Genomic DNA, 19059 nt, shown 5'->3' on the forward strand with positions numbered 1-19059 from the left:
TTACTTTTAACATAATATTACATGAAAATGATCAGAAATGTTTTCACAGATGTGTGTTTAATGAATCATTTATGTTAAATCACCCATGATGCATTAGGAAATGTCAACACACTTATACGTGCGCCAAATTTTAGAAACAATCACTCCTGTGTGGACAGATCACATGGTTATAAACCAGGTGAAAACTGACTTCAAACGTTTGAGCTGTAGTGTAGATTGCAATGATAGTGTATAGTTATCTATTACAGAAGAACATATAGAAGTATGAGGACATGGAGACACTGTAAAAAAGTTATGAGCTGTCTTGCTGCAGAGAAAGTGGAGTCTGTCATCCTTGAAAAGCTCCCAAGATAGGCAGCTGGCAGGTTGAATGATGCTCTGCCTCTGTGGTCAAGTACAGACATAGGCCTTAAGCAACCATGAGCCACTGATAAGTGTGAGAAATTAGTGCACTTAATGCAGCGGTCCCCAACCCCCGGGCCTCGGACCGGTGCCGGTCCATGAGTCGTTTGGTACCGGGCCGCGAGAGTTGAGGCTCAGGTGTGAAATGTATGGTTTTCAGGGTTTTTATCGGTATTCAGAGTTATTTTGTTATCGTTTTTATCGTTAACTCGGTGTCCCTGGGTCTTTTCAAGTGTGTTATAAATAAATCTTCTTTTTTTCCGGTACCGGTACTAGTTTTATTTTGTTGTATTTATCCGCGACACCTTAAAGGCCCGTCCGTGAAAATATTGTTGGGCATAAACCGGTCCGTGGCACAAAAAAGGTTGAGGACTACTGACTTAATGCATGTTTCCTAATTATATATGTATGAGCAACTAATAGGAGAAAATGAGCACGCAATAAAGTGGACTTGTTAGGGAGAGATTGCCATCAGAGTTAAAACACTCCAACTCAATTTTGATGATAGAAACAGCTAAAAAATGAGCGTCTTGTTGAAACTGATGACAAAATCCTGATCAGATACAGACAGACACATGCATACAACACACACTACTGCTCAAAAGTTTGTGGTCAGTTTCAAACAGTTGTCTTTTAATTAATAATTTACATTTACTTTTAACATAATATTACATGAAAATGATCATAAATGTTTTCACAGATGTTTGTTTAATTAATCATTGAAGTTAAATCACCCATGATGCATTAGGAAATGTCAACACACTTATACATGCGCCAAATTTTAGAAACAATCACTCCTGTGTGGACAGATCACATGGTTATAAACCAGGTGAAAATTGACTTCAAACGTTTGAGCTGTAGTGTAGATTGCAATGATAGTGTATAGTTATGTATTACAGAAGAATATATAGAAGTCTGAGGACAGGGAGACACTGTAAAAAAGTTATGAGCTGTCTTGCTGCAGAGAAAGTGGAGTCTGTCATCCTTGAAAAGCTCCCAAGATAGGCAGCTGGCAGGTTGAATGATGCTCTGCCTCTGTGGTCAAGTACAGACATAGGCCTTAAGCAACCATGAGCCACTGATAAGTGTGACAGATTAGGAAACATGCATACAGTTCATTAGTTAGACTCCTATGAACCACTAATAGGAGAAAATGAGCACGCAATAAAGTGGACTTGTTAGGGAGAGATTGCCATCAGTGTTAAAACACTCCAACTCAATTTTGATGACAGAAACAGCTAAAAAATGAGCGTTTTGTTGACACTGATGACAAAATCCTGATCAGATACAGACAGACACATGCATACAACACACACTACTGCTCAAAGGTTTGTGGTCAGATTCAAACTGTCGTCTTTTTAATTAATAATTTACATTTACTTTTAACATAATATTACATGAAAATGATCAGAAATGTTTTCACAGATGTGTGTTTAATGAATCATTTATGTTAAATCACCCATGATGCATTAGGAAATGTCTACACACATATACATGGGCCCATTTTTAGTAACCATCACTGCTGTGTGGACAGATCACATGGTTATAAACCAGGTGAAAACTGACTTCAAACCTTTGAGCTGTAGTGTAGATTGCAATGATAGTGTATAGTTATCTATTACAGAAGAACATATAGAAGTCTGAGGACAGGGAGACACTGTAAAAAAGTTATGAGCTGTCTTGCTGCAGAGAAAGTGGAGTCTGTCATCCTTGAAAAGCTCCCAAGATAGGCAGCTGGCAGGTTGAATGATGCTCTGCCTCTGTGGTCAAGTACAGACATAGGCCTTAAGCAACCATGAGCCACTGATAAGTGTGAGAAATTAGTGCACTTAATGCAGCGGTCCCCAACCCCCGGGCTTCGGAAAGGTGCCGGTCCGTGAGTCGTTTGGTGCCGGGCCGCGAGAGTTGAGGCTCAGGTGTGAAATGTATGGTTTTCAGGGTTTTTATCGGTATTCAGCGTTATTTTGTTATCGTTTTTATCGTTAACTCGGTGTCCCTGGGTCTTTTCAAGTGTGTCATAAATAAATCTTCTTTTTTTCGGTACCAGTACTAGTTTTATTTTGTTGTATTTATCCGCGACACCTTAAAGGCCGGTCTGTGAAAATATTGTCGGGCATAAACCGGTCCGTGGCGCAAAAAAGGTTGAGGACCACTGACTTAATGCATGTTTCCTAATTATATACGTATGAGCAACTAATAGGAGAAAATGAGCACGCAATAAAGTGGACTTGTTAGGGAGAGATTGCCACCAGAGTTAAAACACTCCAACTCAATTTTGATGATAGAACCAGCTAAAAAATGAGCGTTTTGTTGACACTGATGACAAAATCCTGATCAGATACAGACAGACACATGCATACAACACACACTACTGCTCAAAAGTTTGTGGTCAGTTTCAAACATTCTTGTTTTAATTTTAAAATTATATTTGCTATAACATAAAATTAGGCAAAGTTTATCAGAAATGTTTTCACAGATGTGTGTTTAATGAATCATTTATGTTAAATCACCCATGATGCATTAGGAAATGTCTACACACTTATACATGGGCCCATTTTTAGTAACCATCACTCCTGTGTGGACAGATCACATGGTTATAAACCAGGTGAAAATTGACTTCAAACGTTTGAGCTGTAGTGTAGATTGCAATGATAGTGTATAGTTATCTATTACAGAAGAATATATAGAAGTCTGAGGACAGGGAGACACTGTAAAAAAGTTATGAGCTGTCTTGCTGCAGAGAAAGTGGAGTCTGTCATCCTTGAAAAGCTCCCAAGATAGGCAGCTGGCAGGTTGAATGATGCTCTGCCTCTGTGGTCAAGTACAGACATAGGCCTTAAGCAACCATGAGCCACTGATAAGTGTGACAGATTAGGAAACATGCATACAGTTCATTAGTTAGACTCCTATGAACCACTAATAGGAGAAAATGAGCACGCAATAAAGTGGACTTGTTAGGGAGAGATTGCCACCAGAGTTAAAACACTCCAACTCAATTTTGATGATAGAACCAGCTAAAAAATGAGCGTTTTGTTGACACTGATGACAAAATCCTGATCAGATACAGACAGACACATGCATACAACACACACTACTGCTCAAAAGTTTGTGGTCAGATTCAAACTGTCGTCTTTTTAATTAATAATTTACATTTACTTTTAACATAATATTACATGAAAATGATCAGAAATGTTTTCACAGATGTGTGTTTAATGAATCATTTATGTTAAATCACCCATGATGCATTAGGAAATGTCTACACACTTATACATGGGCCCATTTTTAGTAACCATCACTCCTGTGTGGACAGATCACATGGTTATAAACCAGGTGAAAATTGACTTCAAACCTTTGAGCTGTAGTGTAGATTGCAATGATAGTGTATAGTTATCTATTACAGAAGAATATATAGAAGTCTGAGGACAGGGAGACACTGTAAAAAAGTTATGAGCTGTCTTGCTGCAGAGAAAGTGGAGTCTGTCATCCTTGAAAAGCTCCCAAGATAGGCAGCTGGCAGGTTGAATGATGCTCTGCCTCTGTGGTCAAGTACAGACATAGGCCTTAAGCAACCATGAGCCACTGATAAGTGTGAGAAATTAGTGCACTTAATGCAGCGGTCCCCAACCCCCGGGCCTCGGAAAGGTGCCGGTCCGCGAGAGTTGAGGCTCAGGTGTGAAATGTATGGTTTTCAGGGTTTTTATCGGTATTCAGAGTTATTTTGTTATCGTTTTTATCGTTAACTCGGTGTCCCTGGGTCTTTTCAAGTGTGTCATAAATAAATCTTCTTTTTTTCCGGTACCGGTACTAGTTTTATTTTGTTGTATTTATCCGCGACACCTTAAAGGCCGGTCCGTGAAAATATTGTTGGGCATAAACCGGTCCGTGGCGCAAAAAAGGTTGAGGACCACTGACTTAATGCATGTTTCCTAATTATATACGTATGAGCCACTAATAGGAGAAAATGAGCATGCAATAAAGTGGACTTGTTAGGGAGAGATTGCCACCAGAGTTAAAACACTCCAACTCAATTTTGATGACAGAAACAGCTAAAAAATGAGCGTCTTGTTGAAACTGATGACAAAATCCTGATCAGATACAGACAGACACATGCATACAACACACACTACTGCTCAAAGGTTTGTGGTCAGATTCAAACTGTCGTCTTTTTAATTAATAATTTACATTTACTTTTAACATAATATTACATGAAAATGATCAGAAATGTTTTCACAGATGTGTGTTTAATGAATCATTTATGTTAAATCACCCATGATGCATTAGGAAATGTCTACACACTTATACATGGGCCCATTTTTAGTAACCATCACTGCTGTGTGGACAGATCACATGGTTATAAACCAGCTGAAAATTTACTTCAAACGTTTGAGCTGTAGTGTAGCTTGATTGCAATGATAGTGTATAGTTATCTATTACAGAAGAACATATAGAAGTCTGAGGACAGGGAGACACTGTAAAAAAGTTATGAGCTGTCTTGCTGCAGAGAAAGTGGAGTCTGTCATCCTTGAAAAGCTCCCAAGATAGGCAGCTGGCAGGTTGAATGATGCTCTGCCTCTGTGGTCAAGTACAGACATAGGCCTTAAGCAACCATGAGCCACTGATAAGTGTGAGAAATTAGTGCACTTAATGCAGCGGTGCCCAACCCCCGGGCCTCGGATCGGTGCCGGTCCGTGAGTCGTTTGGTGCCGGGCCGCGAGAGTTGAGGCTCAGGTGTGAAATGTATGGTTTTCAGGGTTTTTATCGGTTTTCAGCGTTATTTTGTTATCGTTTTTATCGTGAACTCGGTGTCCCTGGGTCTTTTCAAGTGTGTCATAAATAAATCTTCTTTTTTTCCGGTACCGGTACTAGTTTTATTTTGTTGTATTTATCCGCGACACCTTAAAGGCCGGTCCATGAAAATATTGTCGGGCATAAACCGGTCCGTGGCGCAAAAAAGGTTGAGGACCACTGACTTAATGCATGTTTCCTAATTATATAAGTATGAGCCACTAAAAGGAGAAAATGAGCACGCAATAAAGTGGACTTGTTAGGGAGAGATTGCCATCAGAGTTAAAACACTCCAACTCAGTTTTGATGATAGAACCAGCTAAAAAATGAGCGTTTTGTTGACACTGATGACAAAATCCTGATCAGATACAGACAGACACATGCATACAACACACACTACTGCTCAAAAGTTTGTGGTCAGTTTCAAACATTCTTGTTTTAATTTTAAAATTATATTTGCTATAACATAAAATTAGGCAAAGTTTATCAGAAATGTTTTCACAGATGTGTGTTTAATGAATCATTTATGTTAAATCACCCATGATGCATTAGGAAATGTCTACACACTTATACATGGGCCCATTTTTAGTAGCCATCACTGCTGTGTGGACAGATCACATGGTTATAAACCAGGTGAAAATTGACTTCAAACGTTTGAGCTGTAGTGTAGATTGCAATGATAGTGTATAGTTATCTATTACAGAAGAACATATACAAGTCTGAGGACAGGGAGACACTGTAAAAAAGTTATGAGCTGTCTTGCTGCAGAGAAAGTGGAGTCTGTCATCCTTGAAAAGCTCCCAAGATAGGCAGCTGGCAGGTTGAATGATGCTCTGCCTCTGTGGTCAAGTACAGACATAGGCCTTAAGCAACCATGAGCCACTGATAAGTGTGACAGATTAGGAAACATGCATACAGTTCATTAGTTAGACTCCTATGAACCACTAATAGGAGAAAATGAGCACGCAATAAAGTGGACTTGTTAGGGAGAGATTGCCATCAGTGTTAAAACACTCCAACTCAATTTTGATGACAGAAACAGCTAAAAAATGAGCATTTTGTTGACACTGATGACAAAATCCTGATCAGATACAGACAGACACATGCATACAACACACACTACTGCTCAAAGGTTTGTGGTCAGATTCAAACTGTCGTCTTTTTAATTAATAATTTACATTTACTTTTAACATAATATTACATGAAAATGATCAGAAATGTTTTCACAGATGTGTGTTTAATGAATCATTTATGTTAAATCACCCATGATGCATTAGGAAATGTCTACACACATATACATGGGCCCATTTTTAGTAACCATCACTGCTGTGTGGACAGATCACATGGTTATAAACCAGGTGAAAATTGACTTCAAACCTTTGAGCTGTAGTGTAGATTGCAATGATAGTGTATAGTTATGTATTACAGAAGAATATATAGAAGTCTGAGGACAGGGAGACACTGTAAAAAAGTTATGAGCTGTCTTGCTGCAGAGAAAGTGGAGTCTGTCATCCTTGAAAAGCTCCCAAGATAGGCAGCTGGCAGGTTGAATGATGCTCTGCCTCTGTGGTCAAGTACAGACATAGGCCTTAAGCAACCATGAGCCACTGATAAGTGTGAGAAATTAGTGCACTTAATGCAGCGGTCCCCAACCCCCGGGCCTCGGAAAGGTGCCGGTCCGCGAGAGTTGAGGCTCAGTTGTGAAATGTATGGTTTTCAGGGTTTTTATCGGTATTCAGAGTTATTTTGTTATCGTTTTTATCGTTAACTCGGTGTCCCTGGGTCTTTTCAAGTGTGTCATAAATAAATCTTCTTTTTTTCCGGTACCGGTACTAGTTTTATTTTGTTGTATTTATCCGCGACACCTTAAAGGCCGGTCCGTGAAAATATTGTCGGGCATAAACCGGTCCGTGGCGCAAAAAAGGTTGAGGACCACTGACTTAATGCATGTTTCCTAATTATATACGTATGAGCCACTAATAGGAGAAAATGAGCACGCAATAAAGTGGACTTGTTAGGGAGAGATTGCCATCAGAGTTAAAACACTCCAACTCAATTTTGATGATAGAACCAGCTAAAAAATGAGCGTTTTGTTGACACTGATGACAAAATCCTGATCAGATACAGACAGACACATGCATACAACACACACTACTGCTCAAAAGTTTGTGGTCAGATTCAAACATTCTTGTCTTAATTTTAAAATTATATTTGCTATAACATAAAATTAGGCAAAGTTTATCAGAAATGTTTTCACAGATGTGTGTTTAATGAATCATTTATGTTAAATCACCCATGATGCATTAGGAAATGTCTACACACTTATACATGGGCCCATTTTTAGTAACCATCACTGCTGTGTGGACAGATCACATGGTTATAAACCAGGTGAAAATTGACTTCAAACGTTTGAGCTGTAGTGTAGATTGCAATGATAGTGTATAGTTATCTATTACAGAAGAATATATAGAAGTCTGAGGACAGGGAGACACTGTAAAAAAGTTATGAGCTGTCTTGCTGCAGAGAAAGTGGAGTCTGTCATCCTTGAAAAGCTCCCAAGATAGGCAGCTGGCAGGTTGAATGATGCTCTACCTCTGTGGTCAAGTACAGACATAGGCCTTAAGCAACCATGAGCCACTGATAAGTGTGAGAAATTAGTGCACTTAATGCAGCGGTCCCCAACCCCCGGGCCTCGGAAAGGTGCCGGTCCGCGAGAGTTGAGGCTCAGTTGTGAAATGTATGGTTTTCAGGGTTTTTATCGGTTTTCAGCGTTATTTTGTTATCGTTTTTATCGTTAACTCGGTGTCCCTGGGTCTTTTCAAGTGTGTCATAAATAAATCTTCTTTTTTTCCGGTACCGGTACTAGTTTTATTTTGTTGTATTTATCCGCGACACCTTAAAGGCCGGTCCATGAAAATATTGTCGGGCATAAACCGGTCCGTGGCGCAAAAAAGGTTGAGGACCACTGACTTAATGCATGTTTCCTAATTATATACGTATGGGCCACTAAAAGGAGAAAATGAGCACGCAATAAAGTGGACTTGTTAGGGAGAGATTGCCATCAGAGTTAAAACACTCCAACTCAGTTTTGATGATAGAACCAGCTAAAAAATGAGCGTTTTGTTGACACTGATGACAAAATCCTGATCAGATACAGACAGACACATGCATACAACACACACTACTGCTCAAAAGTTTGTGGTCAGTTTCAAACATTCTTGTTTTAATTTTAAAATTATATTTGCTATAACATAAAATTAGGCAAAGTTTATCAGAAATGTTTTCACAGATGTGTGTTTAATGAATCATTTATGTTAAATCACCCATGATGCATTAGGAAATGTCTACACACTTATACATGGGCCCATTTTTAGTAGCCATCACTGCTGTGTGGACAGATCACATGGTTATAAACCAGGTGAAAATTGACTTCAAACGTTTGAGCTGTAGTGTAGATTGCAATGATAGTGTATAGTTATCTATTACAGAAGAACATATACAAGTCTGAGGACAGGGAGACACTGTAAAAAAGTTATGAGCTGTCTTGCTGCAGAGAAAGTGGAGTCTGTCATCCTTGAAAAGCTCCCAAGATAGGCAGCTGGCAGGTTGAATGATGCTCTGCCTCTGTGGTCAAGTACAGACATAGGCCTTAAGCAACCATGAGCCACTGATAAGTGTGACAGATTAGGAAACATGCATACAGTTCATTAGTTAGACTCCTATGAACCACTAATAGGAGAAAATGAGCACGCAATAAAGTGGACTTGTTAGGGAGAGATTGCCATCAGAGTTAAAACACTCCAACTCAATTTTGATGATAGAACCAGCTAAAAAATGAGTGTTTTGTTGACACTGATGACAAAATCCTGATCAGATACAGACAGACACATGCATACAACACACACTACTGCTCAAAAGTTTGTGGTCAGATTCAAACATTCTTGTCTTAATTTTAAAATTATATTTGCTATAACATAAAATTAGGCAAAGTTTATCAGAAATGTTTTCACAGATGTGTGTTTAATGAATCATTTATGTTAAATCACCCATGATGCATTAGGAAATGTCTACACACTTATACATGGGCCCATTTTTAGTAGCCATCACTGCTGTGTGGACAGATCACATGGTTATAAACCAGGTGAAAATTGACTTCAAACGTTTGAGCTGTAGTGTAGATTGCAATGATAGTGTATAGTTATCTATTACAGAAGAACATATACAAGTCTGAGGACAGGGAGACACTGTAAAAAAGTTATGAGCTGTCTTGCTGCAGAGAAAGTGGAGTCTGTCATCCTTGAAAAGCTCCCAAGATAGGCAGCTGGCAGGTTGAATGATGCTCTGCCTCTGTGGTCAAGTACAGACATAGGCCTTAAGCAACCATGAGCCACTGATAAGTGTGACAGATTAGGAAACATGCATACAGTTCATTAGTTAGACTCCTATGAACCACTAATAGGAGAAAATGAGCACGCAATAAAGTGGACTTGTTAGGGAGAGATTGCCATCAGTGTTAAAACACTCCAACTCAATTTTGATGACAGAAACAGCTAAAAAATGAGCGTTTTGTTGACACTGATGACAAAATCCTGATCAGATACAGACAGACACATGCATACAACACACACTACTGCTCAAAGGTTTGTGGTCAGATTCAAACTGTCGTCTTTTTAATTAATAATTTACATTTACTTTTAACATAATATTACATGAAAATGATCAGAAATGTTTTCACAGATGTGTGTTTAATGAATCATTTATGTTAAATCACCCATGATGCATTAGGAAATGTCTACACACATATACATGGGCCCATTTTTAGTAACCATCACTGCTGTGTGGACAGATCACATGGTTATAAACCAGGTGAAAATTGACTTCAAACGTTTGAGCTGTAGTGTAGATTGCAATGATAGTGTATAGTTATCTATTACAGAAGAATATATAGAAGTCTGAGGACAGGGAGACACTGTAAAAAAGTTATGAGCTGTCTTGCTGCAGAGAAAGTGGAGTCTGTCATCCTTGAAAAGCTCCCAAGATAGGCAGCTGGCAGGTTGAATGATGCTCTGCCTCTGTGGTCAAGTACAGACATAGGCCTTAAGCAACCATGAGCCACTGATAAGTGTGAGAAATTAGTGCACTTAATGCAGCGGTCCCCAACCCCCGGGCCTCGGAAAGGTGCCGGTCCGTGAGTCGTTTGGTGCCGGTCCGCGAGAGTTGAGGCTCAGGTGTGAAATGTATGGTTTTCAGGGTTTTTATCGGTATTCAGCGTTATTTTGTTATCGTTTTTATCGTTAACTCGGTGTCCCTGGGTCTTTTCAAGTGTGTCATAAATAAATCTTCTTTTTTTCCGGTACCGGTACTAGTTTTATTTTGTTGTATTTATCCGCGACACCTTAAAGGCCGGTCCGTGAAAATATTGTCGGGCATAAACCGGTCCGTGGCGCAAAAAAGGTTGAGGACCACTGACTTAATGCATGTTTCCTAATTATGTACGTATGAGCCACTAATAGGAGAAAATGAGCACGCAATAAAGTGGACTTGTTAGGGAGAGATTGCCATCAGAGTTAAAACACTCCAACTCAATTTTGATGACAGAAACAGCTAAAAAATGAGCGTCTTGTTGAAACTGATGACAAAATCCTGATCAGATACAGACAGACACATGCATACAACACACACTACTGCTCAAAAGTTTGTGGTCAGATTCAAACATTCTTGTCTTAATTTTAAAATTATATTTGCTATAACATAAAATTAGGCAAAGTTTATCAGAAATGTTTTCACAGATGTGTGTTTAATGAATCATTTATGTTAAATCACCCATGATGCATTAGGAAATGTCTACACACTTATACATGGGCCCATTTTTAGTAACCATCACTGCTGTGTGGACAGATCACATGGTTATAAACCAGGTGAAAACTGACTTCAAACCTTTGAGCTGTAGTGTAGATTGCAATGATAGTGTATAGTTATCTATTACAGAAGAACATATAGAAATATGAGGACAGGGAGACACTGTAAAAAAGTTATGAGCTGTCTTGCTGCAGAGAAAGTGGAGTCTGTCATCCTTGAAAAGCTCCCAAGATAGGCAGCTGGCAGGTTGAATGATGCTCTGCCTCTGTGGTCAAGTACAGACATAGGCCTTAAGCAACCATGAGCCACTGATAAGTGTGACAGATTAGGAAACATGCATACAGTTCATTAGTTAGACTCCTATGAACCACTAATAGGAGAAAATGAGCACGCAATAAAGTGGACTTGTTAGGGAGAGATTGCCATCAGTGTTAAAACACTCCAACTCAATTTTTGATGACAGAAACAGCTAAAAAATGAGCGTTTTGTTGACACTGATGACAAAATCCTGATCAGATACAGACAGACACATGCATACAACACACACTACTGCTCAAAAGTTTGTGGTCAGTTTCAAACATTCTTGTTTTAATTTTAAAATTATATTTGCTATAACATAAAATTAGGCAAAGTTTATCAGAAATGTTTTCACAGATGTGTGTTTAATGAATCATTTATGTTAAATCACCCATGATGCATTAGGAAATGTCTACACACTTATACATGGGCCCATTTTTAGTAGCCATCACTGCTGTGTGGACAGATCACATGGTTATAAACCAGGTGAAAATTGACTTCAAACCTTTGAGCTGTAGTGTAGATTGCAATGATAGTGTATAGTTATGTATTACAGAAGAACATATACAAGTCTGAGGACAGGGAGACACTGTAAAAAAGTTATGAGCTGTCTTGCTGCAGAGAAAGTGGAGTCTGTCATCCTTGAAAAGCTCCCAAGATAGGCAGCTGGCAGGTTGAATGATGCTCTGCCTCTGTGGTCAAGTACAGACATAGGCCTTAAGCAACCATGAGCCACTGATAAGTGTGACAGATTAGGAAACATGCATACAGTTCATTAGTTAGACTCCTATGAGCCACTAATAGGAGAAAATGAGCACGTAATAAAGTGGACTTGTTAGGGAGAGATTGCCATCAGAGTTAAAACACTCCAACTCAATTTTGATGATAGAAACAGCTAAAAAATGAGCGTTTTGTTGACACTGATGACAAAATCCTGATCAGATACAGACAGACACATGCATACAACACACACTACTGCTCAAAGGTTTGTGGTCAGATTCAAACTGTCGTCTTTTTAATTAATAATTTACATTTACTTTTAACATAATATTACATGAAAATGATCAGAAATGTTTTCACAGATGTGTGTTTAATGAATCATTTATGTTAAATCACCCATGATGCATTAGGAAATGTCTACACACATATACATGGGCCCATTTTTAGTAACCATCACTCCTGTGTGGACAGATCACATGGTTATAAACCAGGTGAAAACTGACTTCAAACCTTTGAGCTGTAGTGTAGATTGCAATGATAGCGTATAGTTATCTATTACAGAAGAATATATAGAAGTCTGAGGACAGGGAGACACTGTAAAAAAGTTATGAGCTGTCTTGCTGCAGAGAAAGTGGAGTCTGTCATCCTTGAAAAGCTCCCAAGATAGGCAGCTGGCAGGTTGAATGATGCTCTGCCTCTGTGGTCAAGTACAGACATAGGCCTTAAGCAACCATGAGCCACTGATAAGTGTGAGAAATTAGTGCACTTAATGCAGCGGTCCCCAACCCCCGGGCCTCGGAAAGGTGCCGGTCCGTGAGTCGTTTGGTGCCGGGCCGCGAGAGTTGAGGCTCAGGTGTGAAATGTATGGTTTTCAGGGTTTTTATCGGTATTCAGCGTTATTTTGTTATCGTTTTTATCGTTAACTCGGTGTCCCTGGGTCTTTTCAAGTGTGTCATAAATAAATCTTCTTTTTTTCCGGTACCGGTACTAGTTTTATTTTGTTGTATTTATCCGCGACACCTTAAAGGCCGGTCCGTGAAAATATTGTCGGGCATAAACCGGTCCGTGGCGCAAAAAAGGTTGAGGACCACTGACTTAATGCATGTTTCCTAATTATATACGTATGAGCCACTAATAGGAGAAAATGAGCACGCAATAAAGTGGACTTGTTAGGGAGAGATTGCCATCAGAGTTAAAACACTCCAACTCAATTTTGATGACAGAAACAGCTAAAAAATGAGCGTTTTGTTGAAACTGATGACAAAATCCTGATCAGATACAGACAGACACATGCATACAACACACACTACTGCTCAAAAGTTTGTGGTCAGATTCAAACATTCTTGTCTTAATTTTAAAATTATATTTGCTATAACATAAAATTAGGCAAAGTTTATCAGAAATGTTTTCACAGATGTGTGTTAAATGAATCATTTATGTTAAATCACCCATGATGCATTAGGAAATGTCTACACACATATACATGGGCCCATTTTTAGTAACCATCACTGCTGTGTGGACAGATCACATGGTTATAAACCAGGTGAAAACTGACTTCAAACCTTTGAGCTGTAGTGTAGATTGACTGCAATGATAGTGTATAGTTATCTATTACAGAAGAACATATAGAAGTATGAGGACAGGGAGACACTGTAAAAAAGTTATGAGCTGTCTTGCTGCAGAGAAAGTGGAGTCTGTCATCCTTGAAAAGCTCCCAAGATAGGCAGCTGGCAGGTTGAATGATGCTCTGCCTCTGTGGTCAAGTACAGACATAGGCCTTAAGCAACCATGAGCCACTGATAAGTGTGACAGATTAGGAAACATGCATACAGTTCATTAGTTAGACTCCTATGAACCACTAATAGGAGAAAATGAGCACGCAATAAAGTGGACTTGTTAGGGAGAGATTGCCATCAGAGTTAAAACACTCCAACTCAATTTTGATGACAGAAACAGCTAAAAAAATGAGCGTTTTGTTGACACTGATGACAAAATCCTGATCAGATACAGACAGACACATGCATACAACACACACTACTGCTCAAAAGTTTGTGGTCAGATTCATACTGTCGTCTTTTTAATTAATAATTTACATTTACTTTTAACATAATATTACATGAAAATGATCAGAAATGTTTTCACAGATGTGTGTTAAATGAATCATTTATGTTAAATCACCCATGATGCATTAGGAAATGTCTACACACTTATACATGGGCCCATTTTTAGTAACCATCACTGCTGTGTGGACAGATCACATGGTTATAAACCAGGTGAAAATTGACTTCAAACCTTTGAGCTGTAGTGTAGATTGCAATGATAGTGTATATTTATCTATTACAGAAGAATATATAGAAGTCTGAGGACAGGGAGACACTGTAAAAAAGTTATGAGCTGTCTTGCTGCAGAGAAAGTGGAGTCTGTCATCCTTGAAAAGCTCCCAAGATAGGCAGCTGGCAGGTTGAATGATGCTCTGCCTCTGTGGTCAAGTACAGACATAGGCCTTAAGCAACCATGAGCCACTGATAAGTGTGAGAAATTAGTGCACTTAATGCAGCGGTCCCCAACCCCCGGGCCTCGGAAAGGTGCCGGTCCGTGAGTCGTTTGGTGCCGGGCCGCGAGAGTTGAGGCTCAGGTGTGAAATGTATGGTTTTCAGGGTTTTTATCGGTATTCAGAGTTATTTTGTTATTGTTTTTATCGTTAACTCGGTGTCCCTGGGTCTTTTCAAGTGTGTCATAAATAAATCTTCTTTTTTTCCGGTACCGGTACTAGTTTTATTTTGTTGTATTTATCCGCGACACCTTAAAGGCCGGTCCGTGAAAATATTTTTTGGCATAAACCGGTCCGTGGCGCAAAAAAGGTTGAGGACTACTGACTTAATGCATGTTTCCTAATTATATACGTATGAGCCACTAATAGGAGAAAATGAGCACGCAATAAAGTGGACTTGTTAGGGAGAGATTGCCACCAGAGTTAAAACACTCCAACTCAATTTTGATGACAGAAACAGCTAAAAAATGAGCGTTTTGTTGACACTGATGACAAAATCCTGATCAGATACAGACAGACACATGCATACAACACACACTACTGCTCAAAGGTTTGTGGTCAGATTCAAACTGTCGTCTTTTTAATTAATAATTTACATTTACTTTTAACATAATATTACATGAAAATGATCAGAAATGTTTTCACAGATGTGTGTTTAATGAATCATTTATGTTAAATCACCCATGATGCATTAGGAAATGTCTACACACATATACATGGGCCCATTTTTAGTAACCATCACTCCTGTGTGGACAGATCACATGGTTATAAACCAGGTGAAAACTGACTTCAAACGTTTGAGCTGTAGTGTGGATTGACTGCAATGATAGCGTATAGTTATCTATTACAGAAGAATATATAGAAGTCTGAGGACAGGGAGACACTGTAAAAAAGTTATGAGCTGTCTTGCTGCAGAGAAAGTGGAGTCTGTCATCCTTGAAAAGCTCCCAAGATAGGCAGCTGGCAGGTTGAATGATGCTCTGCCTCTGTGGTCAAGTACAGACATAGGCCTTAAGCAACCATGAGCCACTGATAAGTGTGAGAAATTAGTGCACTTAATGCAGCGGTCCCCAACCCCCGGGCCTCGGAAAGGTACCGGTCCGTGAGTCGTTTGGTGCCGGGCCGCGAGAGTTGAGGCTCAGGTGTGAAATGTATGGTTTTCAGGGTTTTTATCGGTATTCAGCGTTATTTTGTTATCGTTTTTATCGTTAACTCGGTGTCCCTGGGTCTTTTCAAGTGTGTCATAAATAAATCTTCTTTTTTTCCGGTACCGGTACTAGTTTTATTTTGTTGTATTTATCCGCGACACCTTAAAGGCCGGTCCGTGAAAATATTGTCGGGCATAAACCGGTCCGTGGCGCAAAAAAGGTTGAGGACCACTGACTTAATGCATGTTTCCTAATTATGTACGTATGAGCCACTAATAGGAGAAAATGAGCACGCAATAAAGTGGACTTGTTAGGGAGAGATTGCCATCAGAGTTAAAACACTCCAACTCAATTTTGATGACAGAAACAGCTAAAAAATGAGCGTTTTGTTGAAACTGATGACAAAATCCTGATCAGATACAGACAGACACATGCATACAACACACACTACTGCTCAAAAGTTTGTGGTCAGATTCAAACATTCTTGTCTTAATTTTAAAATTATATTTGCTATAACATAAAATTAGGCAAAGTTTATCAGAAATGTTTTCACAGATGTGTGTTTAATGAATCATTTATGTTAAATCACCCATGATGCATTAGGAAATGTCTACACACTTATACATGGGCCCATTTTTAGTAACCATCACTGCTGTGTGGACAGATCACATGGTTATAAACCAGCTGAAAACTGACTTCAAACCTTTGAGCTGTAGTGTAGATTGCAATGATAGTGTATAGTTATCTATTACAGAAGAACATATAGAAATATGAGGACAGGGAGACACTGTAAAAAAGTTATGAGCTGTCTTGCTGCAGAGAAAGTGGAGTCTGTCATCCTTGAAAAGCTCCCAAGATAGGCAGCTGGAAGGTTGAATGATGCTCTGCCTCTGTGGTCAAGTACAGACATAGGCCTTAAGCAACCATGAGCCACTGATAAGTGTGACAGATTAGGAAACATGCATACAGTTCATTAGTTAGACTCCTATGAACCACTAATAGGAGAAAATGAGCACGCAATAAAGTGGACTTGTTAGGGAGAGATTGCCATCAGAGTTAAAACACTCCAACTCAATTTTGATGATAGAAACAGCTAAAAAATGAGCGTTTTGTTGACACTGATGACAAAATCCTGATCAGATACAGACAGACACATGCATACAACACACACTACTGCTCAAAGGTTTGTGGTCAGTTTCAAACTGTCGTCTTTTTAATTAATAATTTACATTTACTTTTAACATAATATTACATGAAAATGATCAGAAATGTTTTCACAGATGTGTGTTTAATGAATCATTTATGTTAAATCACCCATGATGCATTAGGAAATGTCTACACACATATACATGGGCCCATTTTTAGTAACCATCACTGCTGTGTGGACAGATCACATGGTTATAAACCAGGTGAAAACTGACTTCAAACCTTTGAGCTGTAGTGTAGATTGACTGCAATGATAGTGTATAGTTATCTATTACAGAAGAACATATAGAAGTATGAGGACAGGGAGACACTGTAAAAAAGTTATGAGCTGTCTTGCTGCAGAGAAAGTGGAGTCTGTCATCCTTGAAAAGCTCCCAAGATAGGCAGCTGGCAGGTTGAATGATGCTCTGCCTCTGTGGTCAAGTACAGACATAGGCCTTAAGCAACCATGAGCCACTGATAAGTGTGAGAAATTAGTGCACTTAATGCAGCGGTCCCCAACCCCCGGGCCTCGGAAAGGTGCCGGTCCGTGAGTCGTTTGGTGCCGGGCCGCGAGAGTTGAGGCTCAGGTGTGAAATGTATGGTTTTCAGGGTTTTTATCGGTTTTCAGCGTTATTTTGTTATCGTTTTTATCGTTAACTCGGTGTCCCTGGGTCTTTTCAAGTGTGTCATAAATAAATCTTCTTTTTTTCGGTACCGGTACTAGTTTTATTTTGTTGTATTTATCCGCGACACCTTAAAGGCCGGTCCGTGAAAATATTGTTGGGCATAAACCGGTCCGTGGCGCAAAAAAGGTTGAGGACCACTGACTTAATGCATGTTTCCTAATTATATATGTATGAGCAACTAATAGGAGAAAATGAGCACGCAATAAAATGGACTTGTTAGGGAGAGATTGCCATCAGAGTTAAAACACTCCAACTCAATTTTGATGATAGAAACAGCTAAAAAATGAGCGTCTTGTTGAAACTGATGACAAAATCCTGATCAGATACAGACAGACACATGCATACAACACACACTACTGCTCAAAAGTTTGTGGTCAGTTTCAAACAGTTGTCTTTTAATTAATAATTTACATTTACTTTTAACATAATATTACATGAAAATGATCATAAATGTTTTCACAGATGTTTGTTTAATTAATCATTGAAGTTAAATCACCCATGATGCATTAGGAAATGTCAACACACTTATACGTGCGCCAAATTTTAGAAACAATCACTCCTGTGTGGACTGATCACATGGTTATAAACCAGGTGAAAATTGACTTCAAACTTTTGAGCTGTAGTGTAGATTGACTGCAATGATAGTGTATAGTTATCTATTACAGAAGAACATATAGAAGTCTGAGGACAGGGAGACACTGTAAAAAAGTTATGAGCTGTCTTGCTGCAGAGAAAGTGGAGTCTGTCATCCTTGAAAAGCTCCCAAGATAGGCAGCTGGCAGGTTGAATGATGCTCTGCCTCTGTGGTCAAGTACAGACATAGGCCTTAAGCAACCATGAGCCACTGATAAGCGTGAGAATTTAGTGCACTTAATGCAGCGGTCCCCAACCCCCGGGCCTCGGACCGGTACCGGTCCGTGAGTCGTTTGGTACCGGGCCGCGAGAGTTGAGGCTCAGGTGTGAAATGTATGGTTTTCAGGGTTTTTATCGGTTTTCAGCGTTATTTTGTTATCGTTTTTATCGTTAACTCGGTGTCCCTGGGTCTTTTCAAGTGTGTTATGAATAAATCTTCTTTTTTTCGGTACCGGTACTAGTTTTATTTTGTTGTATTTATCCGCGACACCTTAAAGGCCGGTATGTGAAAATATTGTCGGGCATAAACCGGTCCGTGGCGCAAAAAAGGTTGAGGACCGCTGACTTAATGCATGTTTCCTAATTATGTACGTATGAGCCACTAATAGGAGAAAATGAGCACGCAATAAAGTGGACTTGTTAGGGAGAGATTGCCATCAGAGTTAAAACACTCCAACTCAATTTTGATGACAGAAACAGCTAAAAAATGAGCGTTTTGTTGACACTGATGACAAAATCCTGATCAGATACAGACAGACACATGCATACAACACACACTACTGCTCAAAGG

The sequence above is a fragment of the Aulonocara stuartgranti genome, assembly GCF_965226115.1.
Source record: "Aulonocara stuartgranti genome assembly, chromosome: 7".
NCBI lineage: Eukaryota > Metazoa > Chordata > Actinopteri > Cichliformes > Cichlidae > Aulonocara > Aulonocara stuartgranti.